This window comes from Somniosus microcephalus, chromosome 14 (assembly GCF_052327205.1).
Source record: "Somniosus microcephalus isolate GS21.2 chromosome 14, FLI_Smic_1.0, whole genome shotgun sequence".
Lineage (NCBI taxonomy): Eukaryota > Metazoa > Chordata > Chondrichthyes > Squaliformes > Somniosidae > Somniosus > Somniosus microcephalus.
In genome coordinates, this window is record NC_141000.1 from 30,063,463 (window position 1) to 30,088,847 (window position 25,385).

General features: G+C 45.0%; 1 protein-coding gene across 7 annotated transcripts in view; it reads right to left on the bottom strand.

The window, feature by feature from the left end:
• The window catches only part of rb1 (retinoblastoma 1), a 295,784-nt gene that overhangs the window by 99,661 nt on the left and 170,738 nt on the right, over positions 1-25,385 (bottom strand). The gene's annotated exons all lie outside the window — the stretch shown is intronic.

Consider the following 25,385-nt stretch of genomic DNA (forward strand, 5'->3'; position numbering starts at 1 on the left):
ACATGGACCATGTACAGCAGGCACGTCAAAGCACTGGAGAGGTACCACCAACGCTGCCTCCGCAAGATCCTGCAAATCCATTGGCAGGATAGGCGCACCAACGTCAGTGTTCTTGCTCAGGCCAACATCCCCAGCATCGAAGCTTTGACCACGCGCAATCAGCTCCGATGGACGGGTCACATTGTCCGCATGCCCGACACGAGACTCCCAAAACAAGGGCTCTACTTGGAGCTCCGGCACGGCAAGAGCGCCCCAGGTGGGTAGAGGAAACGCTTCAAGGATACCCTCAAAGCCTCCTTGAAAAAGTGTAACATCCTCATCGACACCTGGGAATCCCTGGCCCAAGACCACACAAAGTGGAGGAGAAGCATCTGGGTAGGCGCCGAACACCGCAAGTCTCTTCACCGGAAGCAAGCAGAAGCCAAGCGCAAACAGTGGAAGGAGCGCATGTCAACCCAAGCACCCCACCCACCCGCCCCTTCAACCACCGTCTGCCCCACCTGTGACAGAGACTGTAGGTCCCGCATTGGGCTAATCAGTCACCTGCGAACTCATTTTTAATGTGGAAGCAAGTCATCCTCGGTTCCGCCTAAGAAGAAGAACAACATGAAGCTAGTTTCAAAAGAGAGGGCGTGCAGTAGCAGATTTGATTAGCAGCTTTTCTGAGCGGTCTAAAACCAAGCCCCAGCTTCCTGTGGGGACAGGAAGAGGTGGAGAAATACCCACATGTGGGCAGTCAGGCAACAAAGAGCTCTGATAAGGATGAAATGCAAGAGATACAGAGGTTAGAAAATGACCTGTAAGTCATACAAGAGAACCCACCGATGGTGTAGATTGTTCATTATTTTGTTATGTGAAAAGTTTTACCAATTGAACCAAGTGAGTTTGATCATAACTGTTGCTCTGTATGTTCACATTACTGTGAAATAAAGCAGCTTAATGAATTGCATCATGCCTCATCTCATCAAGTGGTAATACAGTCTATCATCACAGAGATTGAAGAAATCTCTGTGACTGGATCCCATGGGTAGGAGCCCATGGGATCCAGGGCAATTTGGCACATTGGATCCAAAATTGGTTTAGTGGCAGGAGGCAGAGGGTGATGGTCGAAGGTTGTTTTTGTGACTGGAAGCCTGTGTCCAGTGGTGTACCGCAGGGATCGATGCTGGGTCCTTTGCTGTTTGTAGCGTACATTAATGATTTAGATATGAATGTAGGAGATATGATCAGTAAGTTTGCAGAGGACATGAAAATTGGTGGGGTGGTAAATAGCGAGGAGGGAAGCCTCAGGCTACAGGACGATATAGACGGGTTGGTCACAGTGGCAAATGGAATTTAACCCTGAAAAGTGTGAGGTGATGCATTTTGGGAGGACTAACAAGGCAAGGGAATACATACACAATGAATGGTAGGACCCTAGGAAGGACAGAGGATCCTTGGTGTGCATGTACATAGATCCCTGAAGGCAGCAGGACAGGTAGATAAGGTGGTTATATAGGCATATGGGATACTTGCCTTCATTAGCTGAGGCATAGAATATAAGAGCAGGGAGGTTATGATGGAGCTGTACAAAGTGCTAGTTAGGCCACAGCTGGAATACTGAGTGCAGTTCTGGTCGCCACACTATAGGAAGGATGTGATTGCATTGGAGAGGGTGCAGAGGAGATTCACCAGGATGTTATCTGGGCTGGAGCGTTTCAGCTATGGACACACTGGACAGGCTGGGGTTGTTTTTTTTTGAGCAGAGACGGCTGAGGGGGGACCTGATTGAGGTGTACAAAATTATGAGTGGCATAGATAGGGTAGATAGAAAGGAACTTTTCCCCTTAGTAGAGGGGTCAATAACCAGGGGGCATAGTTTCAAGGTAAGGGGCAGGAGGTTTAGAGGGGATTTGAGGAAAAACTTTTTCACCCAGAGGGTGGTTGGAATCTGGAACTCACTGCCTGAAAGGGTGGTAGAGGCAGGAACCCTCACAACATTCAAGAAGCATTTAGATGAGCACTTGAAACGCCATAGCATACAAGGCTACGGACCAAGTGCTGGAAAATGGAATTAGAATAGACAGGGCTTGATGGCCGGCGCGGACACGATGGGCCTCTTTCTGTGCTGTATAACTCTATGGCCTAGAAATTGGGTTGAGGCGCCAAACTAGTGCCAAGTTCGCCTGGGCGCTGATTTTTGCGCTGCGTTGGGAGTAATACCGATCGCCAGAAATTCCGTTTCAGAAACCCTCGAGGGACACTGGGCGAGGCTCGAGGCGCTCCGCGTCCCTCTTAGGGCGCTGAAACTGAATATCGCAGCGCAACGTGCCGCAGCGCCATGGCACACTGTGGTACCAGGCCTTCCTCCCATTGTTAAGGGGGAGGGGCCTGCAACAGCGCAATCCCCGATCGCGAGTGCCGGCAAAAGAGCCCGGCACCGAGGAGAAGTGCCGGGCTCTCGGGAAACAGCCGGCAATGCCGCGGGGGGGGGGGTCAGGAGGCCGGGGACGGAGGTGCTGGCAGGCGGCCGCCCCGCACCTCCACCTTAACTTGCGCCGCTGCCGGCACAGCAAGGCCCCGTGAACCGGGCGCGGGTAGCGAACGGCGCCAAATATCGCGAACGGGGCGCTGCGCACACCGATGACGTCATCGGTGGCGGCACAGCGCAACAGGCTAACGCCACCATTAGTGCCCCTGCTGAATATCGCGGGAGGCGCAGCCAGTGGCGCTACAGCCACTGACTGCCTCTTTAGGCGCTAACAGGTGGTGCTACTCACCCAATTTCTCCCCCTATGACTCTAAATAAACATGTGAAAAATACAAATATCCAGTCCAGATCACAAATGGATACTATTGGTATATCCCTGTGTTTGCTATTGTATTAGTAGGTGTATGAGTCAACTCCCATAAAATTAAGACTCTCAGACCACTTAAGGGAGCGACTGATTCCACTGAGCCCTGGGAAGGTACTTACAACAGATCCAAATATGTAACATGGGCTAACAATGGTGTTGACAAACGGCGATTAGAAAATCTAAGCTGAAGTCTCTTATGCTGCAGTTATACTGCACCAACAATCGGAAACCAACAGCTAGAGTGCACAATGCAGCTGGGAAAACCCAAATTATATTCCAATTTACAAATTGCACTGCCTGCAAGGAAAGAGCTCTGCGTATGTCTGCTCCGCTCCCCAGCTGCTCAATTCTTAATGCTTTGAGAACCCAAATGGGGGTACCTAGGAGGTCCAACAGACTACCCAAGTACTTTTTAGACCAGGTTGACACCACACTACTTATATACTTCATATGACGACACATATAAATGTTGGACAGAATATTAATCAAGAAATAGTAGGAGTTTGTAACAAAGGTAATGCAATAATCGTGGGGGACTTTAATCTTCATAGAGACTGGACAAATCAAATTGGCAAAGGTATTCTGGAGGATGAGTTCATGGAATGCATTCGGGACAGTTTCCTAGAACAATACGTCATGGAACCAACCAGGGAACAGGCTATTTTAGATCTTGTATTGTGTAATGAGACGGGGTTAATTAGTAATCTCATAGTAAAGGATCCTCTGGGGCAGAGTGATCATAATATGATAGAATTTCACGTTAGTTTTGAGAGTGACTTGCCTAAGTCCGAAACTAGAGTCTTAAACTTAAATAAAGCCAATTACATAGGTATGAGGGACGAGTTAGCTCAGGTAGATTGGAAAAATAGATTAAAAGATATGGTGGTAGATAAGCAGTGGCTAGCATTTAAATAAATATTTCATAATTCTCAACAAAAATACATTCCATTGAGAAATAAAAACTCCACAGGAAAAGTGATCCATCTGTGGCTAATTAAAGAAGTTAAGGATAGCATTAGATTGAAAGAAGAAGCTTATAATGTTGCGTAGAATAGTAGTAAGCCTGAGGATTGGGAAAGTTTCAGAAACCAGCAAAGGATGACCAAAAAATTGATAAAATGGGAAAAAAATTGAATACGAGAGAAAACTAGCAAGAAATATAAAAACAGATTGGAAGAGCTTCTACAAGTATGTAAAAAGGAAGAAAGTTGCAAAAATAAACGTTGGTCCCTTAGAGGCTGAGACAGGAGAAATTATTACGGGGAATAAGGAAATGGCAGAAACGTTAAACAAATATTTTGTATTTGTCTTCACAGTAGAAGACACAAAAAGCATACCAACAATGACAGAGAACCATGGGTCTAATGAGGGTGAGGAACTTAAACTAATTAATATAAGTAGAGAAAATGTACAAGAGAAACTAGTGAGACTAAAAGCCGACAAATCACCTGGACCTGACGGCCTACATCCTAGGGTTCTAAAAGAGGCGGTGGCTGCAGAGATAGTGGCTGCATTGATTTTGATCTTCCAAAATTCCCTAGATTCTAGAATGGTCCCAGCGGATTGGAAGGTAGCAAATGTAACACCGCTATTCAAGAAAGGAGGGAGAGAGAAAACAGGGAACTACAGTTAGCCTGACATCAGTCGTCAGGAAAATGCTGGAATCCATTGTTAAGGAAGTGGTATCAGGGCACTTAGAAAATCATAACATGATTAGGCAGAGTCAACATGGTTTTATGAAAGGGAAATCGTGTTTGACAAATTTATTAGGGAGTTTTTTGAGAATGTAACTAGCAGGGTAGATAAAGGGGAACCAATGGATGTAGTATATTTGGATTTCCAAAAGGCATTCGATAAGGTGCCACATAAAAGGTTATTACACAAGGTAAGGGCTCATGGGGTAGGGGGTAATATAGTAGCATGGATAGATGATTGGTTAATGGACAGAAAACAGAGAGTAGGGATAAATGGGTCTTTTTCAGGTTGGCAGGATGTAACTAGTGGGGTGCCGCAAGGATCAGTGCTGGAGCTTCAGCTATTTACAATCTATATTAATAACCTAGATGAAGGGATCCAGTGTAATATATCCAATTTTTCTGACGATACAAAACTAGGTGGGACAGTAAGCTGTGAGAACACAAAGAGTTTGCAAAGGGATATAGATAGACTTAAGTGAGTGGGCACTAAGGTGCTAATGTAGGGAAAGGTGAGGTTATTCACTTTGGTAGGAAGAATAGAAAAACAGAATATTTTTTAAATGGTGAGAAACTTTTAAATGTTGGTGTTCAGAGAGATTTGGGTGAACTCGTTCAAGAAACACAGAAAACTAGCATGCAGGTACAGCGAGCAATAAGGAAGGCATATGGCATGTTGGCCTTTATTGCAAGGGGGTTGGAGTACAATTGTACAGAGCCTTGGTGAGACCACACCTGGAGTACTGTGCATAGTTCTGGTTTCCTTATCTAAGGAAGGATATACTTGCCTTGGAGGCAGTGCAACGAAGGTTCACTAAATTGATTCCTGGGATGAGAGGGCTGTCCTATGATGAGAGATTGTGTAGAATGGGCCTATACTCTCTGGATTTTAGAAGAATGAGAGGTGATCTCATTGAAACATAAAAGATTCTGAAGGGGATTGACAGGGTAGATGCTGAGAGGTTGTTTCCCCTGGCTGGCGTCTCTAGAACTAGGGGGCATAGTCTCAGGATAAGGGGTCGGCCATTTAGGACTGAAATGAGGAGGAATTTCTTCACTCAGAGGGTTGTGAATCTTTGGAATTCTCTGCCCCAGTGGGCTGTGGATGCTGAGTCTTTGAGTATATTCAAGGCTGAGATAGATAGATTTTTGGACTCTCGGGGAATCAAGGGATATGGAAATTGGGCGGGAAAGTGGAGTTGCGGTCAATGATCAGCCATGATTTTATTGAATGGCGGAGCAGGCTCGAAGGGCCGTATGGCCTACTCCTGCTCCTATTTCTCATGTTCTTATGTGATGGACCACTTAAGGCAGGCTCACTCTGCTGCTTCTTAAAGTCGGATCAGGATCTCACCGTTGAGTTACACTGCCCGAAAGTGCTGTAGTGACTGGAAAGTGACACTACACTGGTTCCCTACAGTGTTCAATACAGAAAAAAGGGTGTCAAATTCAGATGAATTCAAACTATAGAATCCAGAGTCACTAACTTCTAATTTACCCATCATTTCATTTGACTCAACTAGAAGGCATGTGCAGTATAAATCAGAATTTTTATAGTGCCTTTAACGTAGAAAAGCTTCCCAAAGCGTTTCACAGAATTGAACACAGTACACGGTTATTTTAGTCACGGTCACTAAATTCCATGCCCTTTAAGTTAAAAATGTAACTGCCACAGCTTTCACTGCTCTGAAAATCACCGACATGGTTGGTCCATGGTGAGCATGTCTCATCTGTTCCTGATAACCACTTGGTTAGCAGCAAAGAATCCCGTACAATGACCTACTTCTGCTGTGCAACCAACGGCTGCTCTCTCCCAGGCTGCTCGCATAGGCACTGGTCTGGTCTCAACAAATGCTGAGCTGTTGTTCCCCTGCAAGAGGCAGCTGGCATATTCCTAAATTCTGTTATATCCAGTGGCAGAAAGAGGGCACGTGTATGTTCACGATTACTAGTAAGTAAGAAAAAAAAATCTAAACTCAGCAAAACAGGGGTGCCAATGGGCAAGGGGACAGAATGACTTACAGGTATACAGTAATAATCTTGTCGTGGTATTTAAAAGACCCACGGCTCTTGGCTTTCTCCGGTTATATTTTGTCTTGTGCTAGGGCTAGGGCCACTGATTTAGGGGGAATTAATGCATTAATTCCATTTTTATTATACAAGATTTGGAAAGTTTTACTGGTGTTTTGGGGATCAAATTCCCCAATTCCATTGTCATTTTTTCCACTGAAAACCATAAATCAACTTTACATTTTTCGAAGGATACCGGAAAACTCTGGGCTTAGTCAATATTGCATGTGATCATTATTTTCCAAGGTAAGAGACTTCAATATGATAGCAAATCCACCAGCATGAAAAACTCTGTTCAACCACGTCTGCCTTCACTTCATTTTCACGGCTTTTATTTAAAATGAGTTACAGATTATGCAGAAGGTGACTCATACTCAGCCAAATAAGTAAGGCATGAGATATGTGACCTAAGACATAGAGAAAATTAACTATGAGGTTTACAGAAAGATTGCAAATATACAGACGAGGAGACAGAGCGAAGGGGAAATTTAGAGGAAGGAGGGAGGGAAAAAAAATCTGATTTTTTCCCCCCAGTCAAATAATCTTATTGTTCCTTCTTAGTTCAATTTGATATCAAGTCTATATGTTCTGATTGTTGTTTCCTTGATATCCTGCTACCCTTACATTATGTACTTGCCTTACTTCATTTCCTGGATCTTTCCTTATTGGACTAAAAACAGTGATCTACAAAGCAGTCCTGAATACACTGTAGAAACTCCTACCCTTACTTTACTTTCAACCCAATCTAACTTTGGATAACTAAAGTTGCCCATTATTATGGCCCTGTTGTCTCCACACTTTTTCTCTAATTTGTCTATAATTCTCTTCCTCTATTTCTTTCCATTGTTCAGCAGCCTTTATTATACTCCCAAAAGAGTAACAGTTCCCTTCTTATCCATCGACTCTGAACAAACAGATTCAGCTTTTGCACTGCCTGGGATTGTTCTCCTTAGAGCAGAGAAGGTTAAGGGGAAGATTTGCTAGAAATTATGAGGGGTTCTGATAGATTAAATAAGGAGAAAGAGTTTCCACTGGCATGAGGATCGATAATCAGAGGACATAGATTTAAGATTATTAGCAAAAGAACCAGAGGGGAGATGAGGTGGTTTTTTTTTTTGTTTTTTTTTATACACGGCGAGTTGCTATGATCTGGAATGCACTGCCTGAAAGGGTGGTGGAAGCAGATTCATTAATAAATTTTGAAAGGGAATTGGATATATACTTCAACTAGCTGAAGTGCCCGGCGGTGCCGAGGCTTTTTCGAGGGCATGTTGTTGTTGGAAGAGAGAGAGAGAGCGACTGGGGGGAAGAGAGAGAGCGACTGGGGGGGAAGAGAGGGAGGGGAGGGGTGGGGGGAAGAGAGGGAGGGGAGGGGGAGGGAGGGCGGGGGGGGAGGGGAGGGGGGAAGGGAGGGCAGGGGAGGGGAAGGGAGGGTGGGGGGGAGGGGAGGGAGGGGAAGGGAGGGCGGGGAAGGGAGGGCGGGGGGAAGGGAGGGGGGGGGGAAATGGAGGGCAGGGGGGAGGGAGGGCGGCGGGTGCCCCCCCCCCCCGGGAGGTGAAGACCGCCGATTGCGCGCGCAGCAGGAGCTGAGACGCGGCGTCTCTCTCGGCCGGCAGGCCCGGTTGCCAGGGCAACCGTGACGCTGACCAAGCCAGAGAGAGACGCCGCGTCTCAGCTGCTCCTGCTGCGCGCGCGGCCCCCCCCCCCACCCCCCCGAGGGTCGCGCCCCCCCCCCCCCGAGGGTCGCGCCCCCCCCCCCCCCCCGAGGGTCGCGGCCGCCCCCCCCCCTCCCCCCCGAGGTGAAGACCGCCGATTGCGGCTGTGCGAGACGGCCGGCGGGCCCGGTTGCCAGGGTAACGCTGGACGCTCAGCAAGCCCCGGCAGAGAGAGACGTCTCAGCTCCTGCTGCACGCGCACCCTAGCGGCGCTGGGCTGAGGCTCGGCCCTCCAGCCTTCGAGTGGGGCCGGGAGGTGCCTAGCTCGGGCGTGGGTGCGGAGGAGACGCCGAGGCTTCTAGGCCTACCTGGAAAAACGGGGAAAGGTAGGAAAATTAATGAGATTAGATAAGTTAATTACTTTCTAAATCATTTTTTTTTTTAAATATGTGTTTTAAAAGCAACGTTTTTTTTTTAAAGACGCAGAAAGCGGGAAAAAGAAAGGAAAAGTTTGGAATCAAGATGGCGGCGACTCACCTCGGTTCAGAACGATAAAGCCCGGCCACACGCGCACCGATTGGCCCGGCGGCACACGCCAGCAACCCGGCGTACGATTGGTCGAGCTCGAGGTCACTCTGTCGCTAATGAGCGGATAATGAGATGCTAATGAGCGGAATGTTGAAGGTTTTTGGGATACCGCGGGTGCAATTTTAGCCCGGCCGAAACGTAAATACGCTTAAAACCGTCTCGGAAGCGTAAGCTTTCTTTGGAGGTAACGCGCGCGTAGGTACGCCCTGTAACTTTCGAGTGCATACCCGCAACGCACACGCGATGACAGACAGACAGATAGACAGAAAGACAGAATGACAGAAGTACCGATTTATATATATAGATAGAAAAATTTGCAGTGCTATGGAGAAAGAGCAGGGGAGTGGGACTAATTGGATAGCGCTTTCAATGAGCTGGCACAAGCACAATGGGCCGAATGGACTCCTTCTGTGCTGTATGATTCTACGATCGGAGTGACTGCTGCCAACGACTGGAAGCTGCGCAGACGCATTCATCTGGAAGCTGATATTAATGATATTTCTGCTTCCCCCCCCCCCCCCAACTGATCGCACTCCCTTCGCGGCTTCCCCCCCGGCCCCCCAAACAGAGCCCGCTCCCATCCCGGCTTTTTTTTAATAAAGTGTCTGCTCCCATCCCAGCTTTTTCCCCCCTACAGAGCCTTTTCCCTTCCCGTTTTTTCCCCCTACAGTCCCGAGGGCCCGCTCCGTTCCTGGCTTTTTTCCTACAGTCCCGAAGGCCTGCTCCGTTCCCGGCTACTTTTCCCTACAGTCCCGAAGGCCCACACCGTTCCCAGCTTTTTTTCCCCCAGAGCCCATGAGTCGTGAAGCGAACAACCAAAAAAACCACTTAGACTTCGCATGCGCAACTACTTCAACTTCGTTGGCAGCAGTCGCTGCCGACTACAATACCCTCTATAATCATCCCTATGTGCCAATGCTGTAATGGATTTCTGATTAACAATGTCACCTCCTTTTTTCCTACTCTATCTCTCCCAAGGCTCACAACTAAGACCAAGATTAGTCAAAGAAGTTGAAATTAATCTAATATAATGCCCCTTAAATCAAACCCCCAAAATTCCTGTCCACAAAATAAATGATGTATTCCACTATCCACTTGTTAACCTTTGTTTGGAAATGGCCTTAAGTTCAGCCAATTTTTCTCACATCACAAAGCTTCCCTTTTATGGTACAGTTCAAGAAATTTCACCCATGCTAAAATAGGGCACAACAGTGTATATTTTCTGATCAATATTAAAATACTGATTAAAAAATATACAAATGTTCTTAGGTGCTTTTTTTCCAATCTTGGGAGGAACCTTCATCTCCCTGCACTGGTTTATCACAAAATTTGTTCACAACATGCTCGTGGCCAAAGCCTAGACCACAGGACACAAAGAACTCTCAAATCTCAAATAGATTTAGTCCTGTTCATACACAAGATCAGAGGTAAACAAAGCATCCATACTTTGGAATCCACACACCCAATTCAACTGGTGGAAAGGTGGGTAGCTAGAAGGAACAGCAATATTTCTCAACTTCTGAGTCGCAGCTGGGGAATTCTCACAAAGTGCCCACTAAATCCTGAGGTGGGGGTTTTGCTCTGTGGCTGATACTGTCTTGGGAGTGGCTAACATCCAGAGGGACTGATGAGGTTGACTCCAACTGACACGACTTCAGAAGTGAATGGATCACAAGGGCTCCAGCAGGGTCTGGGTAGAAAATCTGGTACTGAAAATATAAACTCCTCCCTTTCCTCCCAGCTTTTCTCTTCTCTGCTGCACATGGTGACTTATGCTGGAGTACAGTTCCATGGCCACGCTTCACCCAAACAGTTGTTCAAGTTCAAGCACAGACTCCAGAGTGCTTGCAAGTTGTTGGATCTTGTGATCAACATCCACACAGTGTCACTGGGTAACAATCAGGGCAGGGAGTCCTGATAAACCTTGAGTGGCTTGGAATTGTAATAAAACCAACAATTGTGCTGAAATAGGCATCTGGAACATAGGCTCCATGCACAAAGCACAGTGAATCGATGTTACATGCATCCATGCGTGCAAATGTTCTCCGACAAAAAGAACTTAATGAAGCCCTTTTTTTAAAAACTGTGACAGTATTAGCTTACAGTGTCATTTATCAGTATATAAAAACAAATCGAGCATAATACTTGTGAGAATGTGTTACAAAGGGCAACACAAAGGGGTTCAGATGACAAAATCTGTACCTCAAGCCTTTGAAACATGTTCCAAGCAGACATATTCGGTTTGTAGACCAATTTATATCTTCATGCAATTTTAGTCAATTCAAGCTCATAAAATCTGGACTCTTTTCTTACCAACACTTTCTGTAATAGGTGCTACCAATGGCACATGGTGTTGGTGATCCAACAGGTAGTGCTACAGGGTAGCAAGGCATGGATTTGCACCTGTACAGAGAGAAGGAAAAATTGAGCTATTCTTGCTCGCCTTCATGCAACTCCTTGCAGTTTATTTAAGAGGCCTCAGGATAGGTCACCTGTCTTCCCACTCACCGGAACTTAGCATAGCCAGAGAAAATCAAAATCAAATCAAAAATGGGAAATAAATCAGTAATCTGGCAAGTGACAAGTAGTTGGCAGTGGGAGGGAAAAGGTTCCACCCTTTATTTTGCTTAGTTGACGAGCTGAACGACGAAGATGTCCAGAGGGAAATGAATGGCAGAGCCTTCTTACATGGATTTCTGATACAGAGAAGTGGCAGTGGTGAGACACGACTCATCCTCTCAATAGCAGGGGGCCCAGCAGAATCAAGGCGATGGATAATTTGAAAGAAATTAAAAGATCACAGAAAGATTCCACAACCAGCAATGGGATGCATGAAGAGATAATCTCCTCTTGGTGGAGTGAGGAATGGTGTCCTGAAACTGGAAGAACTGCTTGTTGTTTTCGAACAATGCCACTGAATTATATTATATGTTACAAAATGAAATAAATAGCTGTTGTAATGATATTAGTAAGTATGCTTACAAGACACACAAAAAAAGTTTAATTGCTCCATAAAGTTGCTTTTGACTTGTATGTACCATGTCTTAAATGTATTTACAAAACCTGTAACATTTTACACAAAATCCATAGCCTACTTGTGCTGCATCCAGTGCTTTAAAAGAACACGTTAGGGAAATTAGAATTTCTTCAAACGCGATTTTTAATCCAAAGACTGAACTTTATCTGGAATTTCAGTGAAAACTGGTTAATAAAATGCAGACATCTATCATATTTGCACAACTACAGACTGGATCCTTTTATTCACAGCATGTAAGACAGGGAGATCACACAACTGCATAGATTAAAGTTTAAGTGCAACTACCTTTATGTACGCATTATTTTGAACTCCAGCTTTCACATGCTTGGATTTGACAGCACTTGTGCATCAGTAAGGTTGTCATCTTCTGCTGGCGATTGGCTCAACAGTTCATTGGTCATTTGTAAATTACTGCAATTACTGACTGATTGGTGTAACTGTCAAAGAAACTAGTTCCCTAGTTGGTAGTAAAAGGATCAATCATTAGAGTGGTAAAGAGAATGCTGAACCAAAGCAGCTCAAGATATCACAGTCCAGGAACGAGCTCCTACTCCAGTCAACTGCCCATCCCTGAATATTTGCCTGCTCAGGTTTGGGTAGGATCGGTCCACGGACCTAACTGAGTTGAGCTGGATCCGGATTAGTTCATGGAGAACAGCGGACCTTGATTACCCCAACTCACAGCAAGCTACCAAGGAATAGAAGGATGCACAACAAAAATCATTAACATAGGCACCACCAACCGGTACACAAATATCATTTCAGCTGTGGTCTATATTTGTGAAAATACGGTCATACCCAGTTCAAGTAGTTATCTGTAGGAAAGCCTCTGTAAATTTTCAGGCATTCTTTGCAAAGCATGTAACCTTCGTGCAGCAAAATCTATCTTAAGCCCTACATGTCTGTTGGTACCCTGATAACTGGCACAACCATTAATAACAAACCAGTCACTGCAGTGTCAACCTTTACATGAACTCAGACACGCTTCCATGTGGAGGGTCAATGGTGGAACAATGTTAGAATAGGTGTACATACATTTGTAATTGAAGGTTAGGGAACCTGTCCAGTATAAAAAATACATCTTTTAGGTCAATGGCTCATCCAGGCTGATGGTTAACTCATGTAAAGAATCATCTCCACTTTACTGGACCACAAACAGTTAAAATTCCTAGAATTTGTTATACATTCTTCTATACACCCATGTTGAACCACAGCACAATAGATCTATCTGAAGGTACAGAATGAGTAACTACATGAAACAGTACGCTGTAAAACATCAGTCTCCCCATTGCCTCATCAATAAAATGAATGACCAAATATTCGGGAGTGCTACGGCCCCCTGACCTCAAGAAATGTTAGAAATTATTTTGTTAACCTAGGCATTTGCTACCTTAAACTGTTCAGGTGAAAAAACGTGAAATTACAAGTTTTTTTTTGAAGTGCGGAAATGCGCTGTAATAATATATGAACTATGGTGAAAAGCAGAGGAGGATAACACGTTCAACAGGCACCATTTCCTGGCTGCCTCACATGATCTCCATTCACCTCCCATCCAACTTCGGATTCCTTGACAAAAAAGTGAATAGACAAGCAGTTCAGAGATACCATCTGAAATGCTCATTCAGAAACCTCCATCACTGGAGTCACGTTGGGAAGTGACAAACTGAACAGGAGAGGAAACAAAATCCCAAGTCAACCTTCCCCTTCTGGTAGACACTTACACAGTGGCATTGACAATATACAGCTTGTCACCTGGTAGCCTCTCAGCTAGGGAAGGATGCATTGGTTCAAGGGGACCCAAAGAACAGGTGAAAATTAAACATTTATAAGTAAAATATATGAATTAAAAATATCCAGTACAGAATGAACAAACAAATTGGGCACGGTAGTGTTATTGAGCTAGGAATAATCTGTCGGCATGGACTAATAATTCAGAGGAGGTGAATACAAATCCCATCACGGTCATATTTGAATTGAGTTTACAAAATCTGGAAATAAAAAGCTCGTATCAGTAAAAGTGGAGCTGTCGGATTGTCGTTAAAAACACAACTGGTTCACTTGGGTCCTTTAGGGAAGGAAACCTGCTGACCTTACCCGGCTTGGCCTATGTGATTCCAGTCCCACATTAATGTGGGTGATTGTTAATTGCCCTCTGAAGTAGTCTAGAAAGCCATTCAGTTGTATCAAACCACTACAAAGAATTGCAGCTGTTCAAGAAGCAAGCCCACCACTATTTTCTCAAGGGCAACTAGGGATGGGCAATAAATGCCAGCCTTGCCGGTGACACTCACATCCAGAGAATGATTTTTTTTTTTTTTTTTTTTAAATTGACACTGCTTCAGGCAGAAATCTTCCATTTTAATTGTTATCTTTCTATCCTAAGCTTCACAACCTTTTAAATGCAAATACTGCTCTAAGCCCAGCAGAAACAACAAAATGATAATATCAGTTGAAAATGTGACTGATGGCACCAGACCAGCAGCTGAACCATAAGACTGCTGCTGCAGGAATCGAGGCGAGTGCGAGTGGTCTCCAAAGACATCTCTAGCTGCACAAATGCTGCAGAATGTGGCAGAACTATAAATGTTCTTCAGGGAATTCCCAAGCACATTGCCTGAAACATGTGATTCCCTATCTAACCTAGGCATGTTTCTGTGTCTCACGGCTTTATAATCCTTGCAGTCAGGACCACCTTGCAGCAAATGAAGTCAGTTGTGTCGATGCTGGTGGTTCAGAGCAGATTCGCAGCTTAAATGGTGTAAAAATGCTTCATGTGAGCCGATCAGTGAGAATGGTCTGTAACATAGAAACATAGAAGATAGGAGCAGGAGTAGGCCATTCGGCCCCTCGAGCCTGCTCCGCCATTCAATGAGATCATGGCTGATCATCCAAACTCAGTACCCTGTCCCTGCCTTCTCCCCATATCCCTTGATCCCTTTAGTCTTAAGAAATATATCTAACTCCTTCTTGAATATATTTAATGAAGTGGCCTCAACTGCCTTCTGTGGTAGAGAATTCCACAGATTCACCACTCTCTGGGTGAAGAAATTCCTCCTCATTTCTGTCCTAAATGGCTTACCCCTTATCCTTAGACTGTGACCCCTGGTTCTGGACTCCCCCACCATCAGGAACATCCTTCCTGCATCTAGTCTGTCTAGTCCTGTTAGAATTTTATAAGTTTCAATGAGATCCCCTCTCATTCTTCTAAACTCCAGCGAGTATAAGCCCAATCGACCCAATCTCTCCTCATACGTCATTCCTGCCATCCCAGGTATCAGTCCGATACCAGGTAACATTCAAGACAGAAGTTAGAAACAGCTTGGCATCAGCTTGTGGCCCAGGCAGTGTTGATTGGTCTAACTAATAAGTATAAGCCTATGGTGGGCTAAAACCCAAAATGGCAATGGTGAAAGAGCATGTAAAACTTAGCAACTTTCAGATCACAAAGAAAAACTTGAAGATAGCTCCTCTCTATTTGGTCAAGACTAGAAAAAGACTAAATCACTCCCTTTCCCAGTATTCTCTCTGCAATTCTTGAAGTTCATGGATCAGAAACACTGCCTGATTTTTCCCAGTCCATAGCCTGGGGACACGGAGGCCAGTTAGTGCTAAACTGTTTTTAACATAACAAAACAAATCCAATAACCAGTGAGAACGTTTTTTGTAGTGAGAGGCGCTACATTTGTTGTGAATGATAGGAGAAAATGAATTAAAGACACAACCCAGAATGAGGTGTTATATTCTAAAGAGTAGGAAAGATTACCTGACACGCTGGTCAGAGATTTCTTGAAGGGTCAGTGTCCCATGTGTTCCCTTTTGGGATAAAGACACTAAAAATAGAGACAATTTCCTGTTTGCATGTTTTGGGTTTGGGAGGTATATCGTAGGCCATACAGATATCCAGTGATTTTAACCTTCGAGTCCAGAAAAATAAACTTGGAATTCACTAGATTTTACACAAACCTATGCAACACTGAATCAACGATGTCAACCAGGAACACACAAATACTTGACCAGCCTTCCACTCTCCCAACTTAGAGACATTGGAGGTAATTTTGACTGGGCGATATTGGATCAGCCACCCGTTAAACATCTCTATCAATTTTCATTTTCATTGATGGGTGGCTGATCCGATATCGCACGTTTTACACTATCACCTGGTCAAAATTACCCCCAGAGTGTTGACTGGACTCCTCTAGAAGACACAAACCAAAATTCAGGCTGTGTAGAGCTGTGGAACCCCAGGTCCTGAAACATTCGTGGGAAGGTTTTTCAAAAACCCAGGCCCCTAAAATGGCCACCTTGCCATGTGGCACAATTAAATACAGGAACAATGGCACATTCCCAAGCATGTGGGGTGATGTATACATTTTAATCATCTACAAGAAGTATATATACCCAATGAACGGTGCTTGCTAGTAGTCACTTCTCTCTGTGGTTCTAAAATACTGGCCAAAATATGAGCTTTGCACAGAACAGCTTGAATCCCAACCTGGTACAGTAGAACCAGACAGGCTTTTTCTGTGGGAGACACTCAGTTTAACAATATCTGACGTCTCCCCAGCAACCTACCATTGTACTATCCCTGGGTGCTGAAAAACATTTGACAGAGAGGAATAGCCTTCTTGGACAGACACAGTGAGTCAAATTGTCTCCTTCTGTATTCAAATTTCTACTATTTGAGGATGTGCTGGACATAACGAGTTTTGGAGAACACTTCATTAAATGGATCACCTCCTTTAATTGAGCATCCACTAATGATCTAACTTTCCCAATCTTCAGTTTCATGAGAGCACGCAGCAGCGACATCCACTCTCCCCCTCACCATTATTTGCCACAGAAATCTGCACCCACCCAAACATGCATGTGATTCGCGTGGCTGGTACCGAACACAAAATCTCGCTGTATGCAAATAAGATCCTCAGTGATGCCAAAGAATGCCTCATCTCAATAGCACAGCCTGTGTAAAACAATTTGGTTACAAAATAAACTGCACTAAAAAAACAGGCCAGCCTGGGAGGTAAATAGTGCACCTTGATGATCAAAAACTCCCCAGCACTACACTCTACAAAACCAACTTCCTGAGAATACTCAGTGGCATATCCCTTTTAATCTCCCAACTGGGCAGACTCAGCATTGAGTGAAGATTCCACACCGCTAGATTCCTATACCTCCTCCAAATGCTCCATTAGGATCCTCAAATGATCTTTGCTGACCCAATCTGCTGTATCAACAAGTTTCTTTGGAAAGTCCAAAAAAAGGACCAACAATAAAAAAAAACTTCAGTTATCCAAAAAAAAGGATGACTCATTCTCTCTGCCACCGCTCCCCCACCCCCCCTGCCCACATTATCATTACGACTGGATGGTAGAAGTCCAGAAAATAGTACTGTGCCCACCATACCTATGTGGAGCAAAGGTTTCACCCCCTCCCCACTGTGCACCTCCCCTATGTTTTCATGCCCACAGACTCAGTCCTTTCCCTCTCACCATTCAGTAAATTTGGTGAGATGTAGGCCATTATTATATACACATTGTTAATGGTATCACCCATGTAGCAAAACCATGGTATTCCACTGGCAGCTCCAGGTGGGCACTCAGGCCTTGGCATGGCAGGGGCTTCCAGAGGGCCCTTGACAACGGAATCATTAAATCCCCAATACCCGCTGAAATAAACTACGGTTGAAACAGATTGCTAGCTTTCATTACTTGCAGATCAAAACTTCCTAAAAGACAATATTAATCAGAATGCTCCGGCCGCCAACATAAAAACACCATCAATGTAATTTCTCAGGGATATACATGCTCTTGGACAATACAGATACAAAGATAGCCCGGGAGAGGAATCCGAACAAGCACTAGAGTGAGTGGGAATCCGTTTGCAAAGCAGTGCGAACAGACTGCCTGCAACAAATTTAAAGAGAGCAAATTAAAAATCGACCATTGGACGTTATACACTACCCGCCCTGCGTCTACTCTACATAAGTGCAAACCTGAAGCTTTGGATAAAAGCTGGAGTGTGCACAATTTTGCGCATTTTCTGGTCGGGCCCAAAGATGAAGCTCTACTGGCAAAAAATTTGGTTGAGAAATTTGAAAGATCACTGAGCACAACCTCAAGCCAAGGCAACAAGCAATGCCTTCTTGGTCTTTCCATAGTGGTTCCCCTGGAGCACTGGCAAACTAGGTAGTCCTCCTAACTGCAGCCCAACAGTGTATCTCACTGAAGTGGAGGCAAGTGGATCGCCTTCTCCAGCTCACTCCCAAATAAGATGTACCGAGTATGAATTAGGAGACACTATTTAAAATCTGCTTCTCATTCTTGGTATACCGTCAATGGCGGGGTGGCATGTTGATAATTTCCCCATGCAGCCCAGTTGCCACAAGAGTGGGACATACATTAACCCAGCTACTTGTGGAAGTTCATAAAGCTATAGTGATGCAGTTAAAGAATCCAACCTTTCTGCAACAGCACAGCAGTAGCCTAATAAGCAATAATACTCATCAGAACCAGTCCCGGGGACTTCCGCAGCCTTCTCATACAACTTGCTCTTCATTGCTGTCATGCACACTGAACCACGCTTTCTGCATACTACTTATAAGTGTATGTCTGCGTGTAATAATCAACAACAATCACAATATATTATATGTTAAAAAAATCAAAAGGGCAAATTCTGCAAGACTAACAGAACACTATTGGTGGGTGGGAAAAAATAAAATAAGAATGCATTTATACTATAACTAACTTGGCACGAAGCACACAGACATTGCAGTTATAATGCAAATATAACTTAAACTGGAATCAGGACCATACATGACACCAGAGTGAAGAGATGAGAATCTCATTCTGTTTCCTTTCTGAGTCAGCTCGGGCCTCAATACCCATCTTACACGCCATAGTTTTAATAATTTGTGTGAAACTGAAACCCGTTCTAAATTTGTAGTGTGAATGCACTGTATAATTAGTGCATTATTATCTGCAAAAATAGAATGGGAAGAGACAGGAGATTTATTTGCCTTTTCCATATTTGCTGTATTTTTCATTTGATCAAGATGAGGGAGGGGACAGTGCAAAGCAGTGTTAGTTTACCTGGATGGGTAGGGTCTTCCTCATAGCTTAGCATCAAACTCGACATACAAATGAAAACTCTTCTCTCAATATAGAAGTGAAAAAAACACAGATGCAGACACTATTTCTAGAGCCAGGCAGGAACCAACCTGGCCAGGTGCTAATCAGTATCCTGTTAATACAAGGACCTCATTCTAAAATGCGTCTTGGGTCCTGAGCCATCAGCAAAACAACAAAGTCGTCACAACACACAAGTTTTAAGTTCCAAGCTGCATCAGGGCAGGAAGTTAATCAAGAAGTAGGAAGGGAGAGGGAGTTTTGAGTGTGGGTTGTATAACATTTAATGAAAAGACTATACTTACAGTAGATAATTTAACTTTCTGCCTCATTTGTTTAACCTCCCCAATACAAACAAATTATACCAAAACAATACAAAATATTAAAGTCACAAAACACTAGGAGTGCCAAAGAGCTAGGCGGCTTGAACTGTTCAATCATATACACTGAACAAAGCATAACACAAAAGGTCCCCTCATTGCATAAGGAATCTAATGCTTCTTTTGTTATTTATATTGTGCTCGCCTTCAATCCCATACCAATGGTATTGCTGCACCATACGTTCTTGATTATCTTTGAACCTCCAATTACCTGGGATCCCCTCAACTGGGGATTCAATGTAGAGTAATAGAAACCCTATGCTTATTCAAAGAAGCATAAAAACAGCTCCAATATATTCTCATGACCTAAAGAAAAGCTCATCAAGATAATTTTACAACGGTTACGGGGTTGGCCAATGTTAGGTTGCTAAACAAACAGTGGCGGAGATGGCGCGGTTCTCAGTAGCCTGGCTCTTGCACTGCTTTCCCAACGTAAAACTGCCAAGGCCTGCGAAAATTGGCCATCTGTGGCCTACTTTTAGTGGCTCGTCTAGCCACCAGTTTTAACAAGTCCTGGATTGTTAAGAGCCTTTTGATATATTTTTTTTTTAAGGTTGGATTCAGAGAGCTGACTTTTGGAACTATGCCCCAGGGATCCAACTTAAAAGACCGATATAAAAGTGGGTGCTATATTTGGTTAGTAGGCAAGATGCCTCCAGGACCTGGTAGCAGTAGCATGGGTGGTACAAAATGTAAAAACAGCTAATATAGGCGTAAATAGTAGAATCATAGACTCTTACAGTACAGAAGGCGGCCATTCAGCCGATCAGATCTGTGCTGGCTCTCTGAATGAGCTATCCACAGTCACATTTCTCTGCACTTAACACATACCCTTCCAAATTTTCAATTTTTAAATATTTATTTCGCTTTTAAAAGCGATCATGGATTCTTCTTCTACCAGTTTCTGGTAAGGGATTCCATGTCCTAACAACCCTCTGTGCAAAAAAACTTTCCTAACCTCATTCTTCATAAATTGATGCCCTCTAGTTAACAACTAGAATTAAACAGTCTACAGCAGAGCATTTATGCTCCACACGAGTCTCCTTCCACCCCTCTTCATCGAGCCCCATCAGCATATCCATCCCCTACCCCACTTTCCCTGCCTCTGGACTGGCTTAAAACCTGTTAGATCTCAAACTTCCAGTTCTGATGAAAAGTCATCAACCTGAAACATTAATAACTCTTAATATTTTATATAATAGGGCTCGTTTCATCATTTAAATGCAGGAGACCAGCATCAGTGTGATGACTCCTTGGGGGAGAAATTCAGTTGGCTGCGCCACCCATTAGCGCCTTAAGATAAAAAATCACGGGATTGTGGGTAATATACTAGAATGGGTGGAAGATTGGCTATCTAACAGAAAACAAAGAGTTGGGATAAATGGTTCGTTCTCGGGCTGGCAATCAGTAACTAGCGGTGTTCCGCAGGGGTCAGTGCTGGGACCCCAACTCTTTACAATCTATATTAATGATTTTGAGGAAGGGACTGAGTGCAATGTATCCAAGTTTGCCGACGATACAAAGATGGGAAGGAAAGCAGTGAGTGAGGAGGACATAAAAAACCTGCAAAAGGACATAGACAGGGCGGAGATTTGGCAGATGGAATATAATATTGGAAAGTGTGAGGTTATGCACTTTGGCAGAAAAAATCAAAGAGCAAGTTATTATCTAAATGGAGAGAAACTGCAAAGTGCTACAGTACAAAGGGATCTGGGGGTCCTGGTGCATGAAACACAGAGTTAGTATGCAGGTGCAGCAGGTGATCAGGAAGGCCAATGGAATCTTGGCTTTTATTGCAAGCGGGATGGAGTATAAAAGCAGGGAAGTCTTGCTGCAGTTATACAGGGTATTGGTGAGGCCACACCTGGAATACGGCGTACAGTTTTGGTTTCCATATTTAAGAAAATATATACTTGCTCTCGAGGCAATTCAGAGAAGGTTCACTCGGTTGATTCCGGAGATGAGGGGGTTGACGTATGAGGAAAGGTTGAGTAAGTTGGGCCTCTACTCATTGGAATTCAGAAGAATGAGAGGCGATCTTATTGAAACATATAAGATTGTGAGGGGGCTTGATCGGGTGGATGCGGGGAGGATGTTTCCACTGATGGGCGAGACTAGAACTAGGGGGCATAATCTTAGAATAAGGGGCTGCCCTTTCAAAACTGAGATGAGAAGAAACTTCTTTACTCAGAGGGTAGTTAATCTATGGAATTTGCTACCCCAGAGAGCTGTGGAAGCTGCAACATTAAATAGATTTAAAACGGAGATAGACAGTTTCTTAGCAGATAAGGGAATTAGGGGTTACGGGGAGAGAGCAGGGAAGTGGACGTGAGTCTAGGTTCGGATCAGCCATGATCCTATTGAATGACGGAGCAGGCCCAAGGGGCCGTATGGCCTACTCCTGCTCCTACTTCTTATGTTCTTATGTTCCTATGTAAGTGGGTCGCAAGCCAACTAGCGCCCGGGCACGGCACTGTCCACGCCTCCCGCTAAATTCCGCGGGACGCTAGTGGTGGCGCTAGCCGTTAGCGCTGTGCCGCTACCGATGACGTCATCGGTGTGCGCAGCACCCCAGCCGCGATATTTGGAAGCGCCCCCTGATTTACCGCCGGACGCTATGTCCAACCGGTTCAGGGGGGCCTACCTGCGGCCGGGGAGGCGTAAATTAAAGGAGGTGCGGGGCGGCCATTTTTGTTGTTAGCCGCCTGCCAGCATCTGCCTGCGCTCCCGTCCCCCTGAATCCCCCCTCCCCCCACGGAGTGCCGGCTGCGATCCAAGAGCCCGGCACTTCTCCTCGGTGCCGGGCTCTTTTGCCTGCACTCGTGGTCCTCGGGGGCCCAGCTGGGCCCCAGATCGCGCTGCACAAGGCCCCTCCCCTTTAAGAAGGGGAGGAAGGCCTGCAATACCGCAGCGCGACGTGCCACAGCGTGTGGCGCTGCGGCACGTTGCGCCACGATATTCAGTTGCAGCGCCCCAAGAGGGATGCGGGGCGCCTCCAGTAGCGCCACGCTTCCCTTTGGGGCGCTACCACTCAATTTCCGGCGGGCGGCCGCGAATGCTTCCGGGGCGCTACTTTTAGCGCCCTGGCGAGGTTGGCGCCCCAAACGGGGCTATACTCAATTCCTCCCCCCTGGTGTTTACACTAAATCCAACACGCTCATCCTGGTGGCAGACTCGTAGACTCATTGAAAAAAAAACTTTTAGATTGCAAACTAAATTAAAGCTATTCTTGTACATGAAATTAAAACGTGTTTATCCATTTAAAAAGAGGTCAGGGTTTAAACTCAGTGGCCTAGAAATTCACTTGCGTTTGCGCCCAATTAGGGGCAAAAGAGTGGGTTGCGCCGGAAGTTGCGTCGCGTCCGAAATTAGGTGGGCCCTAACATCGGCGTTAGCCGGTAGCGCTGCGCCGGCACCGATGACGTCATCGGCGTGCGCAGTGCCCCGGTACCGCCTGAAACCACGCCGATCCCCATCTTCAGTAGCGGCCGCCTCATCCGTGGCGGCCGCTAACAACATCAGGAGACCGGGTCCTTACAGCAGCCTTAGCGGGGCGCTTTAAGGTGGAGGTGCGGCCGGCCGCTTTTTCGGCGGCCGCCTGCCCGCACCTCCTTCCCCGGCCTCCTCCACGCCCACCCCCCCGCGGCATTGCCGGCTGGTTTCCGTGGAGCCCGGCACTTCTCCGTTGTGCCGGGCTCTTTTGCCGGCACTTGCAATCGGGGCTCCGGCCGTTGCAGTCACCTCCCCCTTAAGAGAAGGGGGAGGCCTGCAGTACAGCAGCCTGCCGCACCGCATCGGGTGGCGCAGCGGGACCGGCAGCGCTGAAATTCACTTTCAACGCCCCAAGCGGGGCGGCCAAACCCTGGAACAGCGCCCGGTTCCGCTTTGGGGCGCTGAAAGTGAATATGGGGCGGGCACAACTGGCTCCGCGGCGGGCGCAAAATTTACGGCGCAAACGAGCTGGCGGGGCTATACCCAATTTCTAGGCCAGTGTCTTCTTCGGGCCTACTTCAGCAGAAAGCATCATGGATGACAAAAATGAGACAACCATGAATTCTAGCATGAAGTTTGGGAGTATTTTAAATGTGTGATCATATAACTACTCCACAACTGTTTCTAATGTACTCTGCCTGTCATAATTTCCACCATCTTAATGTTAATTATCTATTTAATCTACTAACTCCTTCTGACAGGCAGTTTATGCCCATCATTTAACACTTACACTCCCACAAACCCATGTAGAGGCTTAAAGGACACATGGTGCATTGCGAGGTGTTTGGAATTTTCTTACCATATGTTGGACTGCTTACATTGTTTCAGTAGCAATACGTTTATAAACACACATTGCAGATAAGACAAATGGAGTTAACAGCCCAAACCAGACACACATTATATGAAGCAATGTCAACTCTGGATAATATCATGAGGAAGCTTAAAGCTCCACTGTTCTGATTACTAAAAAGCAACGCAATGCGCTTTGCACAAAAATGTATTCCAAGGAGTAGCTTCTTATATTTAATAAAAAGTATTCTTTTCAATTTTCATCCGCAACAGATTTGAAGAAAATAACTTTATTTGACGCCTTTCACATTGTCAGGACACCCCAAAGTGTTTCAAAGCCAATTAATTACTTTTGAACTGTAGTTACTGTTGTTTCTGTAGGTAAACATGGCCACTATTTTGCGCACAGCAAGCTCCCACAAACAGCAAGAATCTAAATGCCCAGTTGATCTGTTTAGGTGGTGCTGCTGAGGGAGGAATTTCAGCAAAGCAGTAATTATGACAAAAGACACAGTACACAGAAAACCTGAACATAGAAAGTACAGATATTACTGAACAATAGTGGCCAACGGCTACAGTTTCACAGAGCCCAGAATGTAGTGGTGTACATAAGGGATACTTAACAGCAAACGGTGTAAGTTATAATCTCCCTAGACCTCTGTTTAGCGCTCCACCTATTCTGGACTTTTGAACATCCCCGATTTTAAATGCTCCACCATTGGCAGTTGTGCCTTCAGCTGCCTAGGTCCTAAGCTCTGGAATTCCCTCCCTAAATCTGTCCGCCTCTCTACTTCTCTTTCCTCCTTTAAGATTTTCCTTAAAACCTACCTCTTAGAGCAAGCTTTTGGTCATCTGTTCTAGCATCTCCTAATATGACTCAGTGTCAAAAAAAATTTATGATAACACTCCGGTGAAGCACCTTGGGATGTTTTATTATGTTAAAGGCGTTATATAAGTTGTTGTTGTTACAGACAGCTTCAAGTTGGAAGTGTTTGATTTGTGTGTTTAAACTGAAATTTATTTTTATTACTAATGTAGCTTGATGCTGCAATGCCATGACATTGTGGTATCACACATATCGAAATAGAGTTGATGCTGCACTTGTTAACCACCTACAGAAGAGCTACAAGGAAAATGTTCAATACAAAATGGGCTGGCCACAGGTTTACTGTGCCATACAGTTTTGGCAGAGTGAAATGTTGCAATTTTATACTGTAAGGGTAAGAAAAAAACAGCACCTAAAATTTAGGATTTTTTGAACTGGTCCTCATAGAAAATGTAGCAAAGAGAAATTCATAGTCGTTTATAGGACTGGATTGGGAAAGGCTTGGTGGCGAATCAGCCTTATTCCCCTCCTTACCTCTTCGGTTTCACCCACGGAATGGTGTATGGGATGAGAAAACCTGCCTTGGTAGGGGCTCCTCACTCTCTTCAGGGGAAGGACATGTGCCAGAACACCTTAAAATGATAGCATCCCTGTGATTTTCCTATTGAAGACTTGGGATGCAAAATTTAAAAAAGACATTGCAAATTACACAATGTGAAATACAGGAAACACAATCTGATTTAGCAATATATACAGACTTTGCAGAAGGGAGTTTAAAAGTAATTAACTTTTTTTAAAACAAGCCTGTGGGGTTAGTCATAGGTAGTCCAGAACATGGGATGGGGAGAGAAGGCCGCACGGGGAACTGATCTGTGGAGAACAGCTGAGCAATC